The sequence below is a fragment of the Cyprinodon variegatus genome, unplaced genomic scaffold, assembly GCF_000732505.1.
Source record: "Cyprinodon variegatus isolate N-32 unplaced genomic scaffold, C_variegatus-1.0 Scaffold1072, whole genome shotgun sequence".
In the NCBI taxonomy this organism is placed as follows: domain Eukaryota; kingdom Metazoa; phylum Chordata; class Actinopteri; order Cyprinodontiformes; family Cyprinodontidae; genus Cyprinodon; species Cyprinodon variegatus.
This window is the reverse complement of record NW_015151525.1, coordinates 126,958-129,768: the sequence shown is the minus strand read 5'-3', so window position 1 is coordinate 129,768 and position 2,811 is coordinate 126,958. Positions and strand designations below refer to the sequence as shown.

Sequence of the window (2,811 nt, the reverse complement as noted above, 5' to 3'; positions counted from 1 at the left end):
GGCGGAATGCAGGTATCAGTCCAAAACAAAAAATAAGCAGGAGAACAGAGCACAAAAGGAGGTCGAAAACTCTGAGGTCCGTGGGAAAAAAAACAGATCAGGAACCGGTAGAACCACAACAAAGGGAATGCTAGAGTTAGTCCTCCTAGAAAGCTACATAATCTGGCAGCACAAGGCTGGAGCCCAGAGGGCTAAATAGCAGCAGATGCAGGTGGGTGTAATAAGAGCAACTGAGAGTACAGAGCAAAGCAAAGAGCAGAGTAAATGTGGTGAGATCATTACACTATCTGCATTCTTCTTTCTCCTTAAACCCCCAGGCAGCCTCAGCAGAGGATCGTTCACACTGAGCCTGGTTCTGGTTCTGTTGGATGTTTTTTCGTATCAAAAGAGAAAATTTTTTCCTTTTAAAAGTAACTGCATGAATGAATGTGAGGGATTGCTCTGCAGTCACTGAGAAAGTGCAAATTAAAGTCTGCTGTAAACACAAGTTCATTAAGGAGGAACGAATCCTGCAAAGGCTGTGACTGGATGCAATCAGCTGTGCTTCCTTTGAATCGGTGTGTCTGGATGATTTTAATGAATTGTCTCTGTAAAGTTCCCTCAGATAAAATGTATTGTAACGGTGTAAAATGTGGCGCTATTATAAGAAAAATGTAATACTTAACGTTATAAAACTTCATGCTGAAACACCCCAAAGTCAAACCAAAGTCCGCCCCTCTGCAACATGAGCTGCAGCATGCAGCTTTGCAACGTCCAGGATGTTCACAACAGTTTGCAAGCAGCTAATAAATATGAAATAACTTCAGCTGCAGAAAAGAGGAACTGCATAAAACACTTTCTAACCTTTTATTGTTCCTTGAGGTTGGAAACTATTGTCTTAAATTATTCCCGTGTGCTTGAAACCGGTTGTATGAAGGCAGAGTAAATATTTCACAGGAATTGGACTTTCAGGAAGTGCTCCTCCTTAAGTATAAAAAGAAACAGAGCTGAAGCTGCAGACCACAAAGACTGCAGAGGAAACCCAGTGTGAAATCTACAGCGTCCCGCTGCTTCGCTGAAACAAACAACAAGGTAACACCTCTGGGCTTTAGCTGCAGGCTGTAATGATGTTTTAGCTGAGTTTTATGTAGAAAACTCTGTTATATTTCCAGTCCCTTTTAGGAATCAGCTCTGTTGAATATCCTGCTAAAGGAAACAGACAATGAAAGGAAGAAGATGGATTTTTCATCATTTTGAATTGAAAAGGCTTCCTGGATGGGAAGAGAAGTCTTCAAACTTCAAAACAAAGTCTAGTGGATTGTTTTTAGTTTTCTTTTTTGGTTTGAAAAAGATGCTGAACCCAGTAATATAGCAAACAGTAGATTATTACCTGAAAGAGGGTTAAATTCTTTATACAGAGAGGAGAAAAACTTTAAAATACTAAAACTACATCAGAACATCTAAAGGATGATCTAGTCAAATAAATATTTAAAACATGAAGTAATAAGAGCTTGTAAAATGATCTGTGGTTTTTNTGATCTAGTCAAATAAATATTTAAAACATGAAGTAATAAGAGCTTGTAAAATGATCTGTGGTTTTTAAGCAGTAGTTATTCAAGCTGAATTCTATTTTTGGGGGATTTTGAGTCATAATTTCTGGTCTTTCTTATTTATAACTCATTGACTCAGACCCTGTGAGTAGTGAGGATGTCGTGTCGATACAGAAATAATTTACCGAGTCATCTGCATACATCCGGTGAAGAGAGCAGCCATAGTCTTTTATCTGATTGAGGAAGATCATCGAGGTCACAGAAACAAACGGGCTTAGAAGGAAGCCCTGCGGTACCTCACATGTGACCAACCTCTCTTCTGGTTCATTAATCTCAATGTTCTCAGATTAAGTAAAATCAAAGCAACTTTTGTCGGGACTTTGCTGAAAATTAAAAACCTGCTGACGGCATCTTGTTGGTGCGGTGTAGAAAAGCTGGATCAAATGCTTGAGAATCTTTCTGCTTTGTTTGTTGGTGAATTCTTTTCAATGATCACTGTTGTGGGCTGAACAGTGGGTGGCACTGCTGCCTTGCAGCAAGGAATTTCCGGGTTCGATTCCCGGACCGGGGTCTTCCTCCCACAGTCCAAAAACAGGTCTGTTAGGTTAATTGGCTTCTCTGAATCCTCCTTAGGTGTGTGCATGAATGGTTGTTTGTCCTGTTTGTCTCTGTGTTGCCCTGCGATGGACTGGAGATCTGTCCAGGGTGGACCCCGCCTCTCGCACGTAGACAGCTGGAGATAGGCACCAGCACCCCTCGCGACCCCACTTGGGATAAAGCGTGATGAAAAAATGGATGGATGATCACTGTTAGCCTGGATTTGTATGAGAAGGAAACCCGGTTTAGGTTGATATAAAAGATGACTTGATAATGCCCTTTTCAGAACGTTTGCTAAATAAACTGATTTATGTATAATCTGTAATGTTCCAGAAGCAATGTGGAAAATGAACTGCGTTAAAACGTGTGATAACAGCTTTTAGTTCATAAATGATTTCTAAAAAACAAAGTCTTTTATTTCCGGGTGGATCATCTAAATTAGTGGTCCTCCTAACTGTCAATCATTCTGGTGATATGTTTACATAAGGCTGTCCTACTCGCTCGTCCTGTTGGTTATCTTCTTGTGAGCATGAGCATTTTCAGCCGTGCATCTGTGGTGAGCTACGGTTTCAGACGGTCATTAAAGTTCACCTTTCTCACCACGGTTCTTTGAAAAATGCACTGCAAAAAATCTAAATCTAGATCAGTCATTTTTTCTTAAAATAAGTGCATTTGTTCTTGAATT

At 40.2% G+C, this 2,811-nt stretch overlaps 1 protein-coding gene across 1 annotated transcript in view; it reads left to right on the top strand.

Moving 5' to 3' along the window:
• The first annotated feature begins 822 nt into the window (after positions 1-822).
• The window catches only part of LOC107101266, an 11,860-nt gene continuing 9,871 nt past the window's right edge, over positions 823-2,811 (top strand). Inside the window, exon 1 of the mRNA XM_015400117.1 lies at positions 823-1,071. The gene's annotated coding sequence lies outside the window, so the exon portion shown is untranslated. The remainder of the gene's footprint in view (positions 1,072-2,811) is intronic.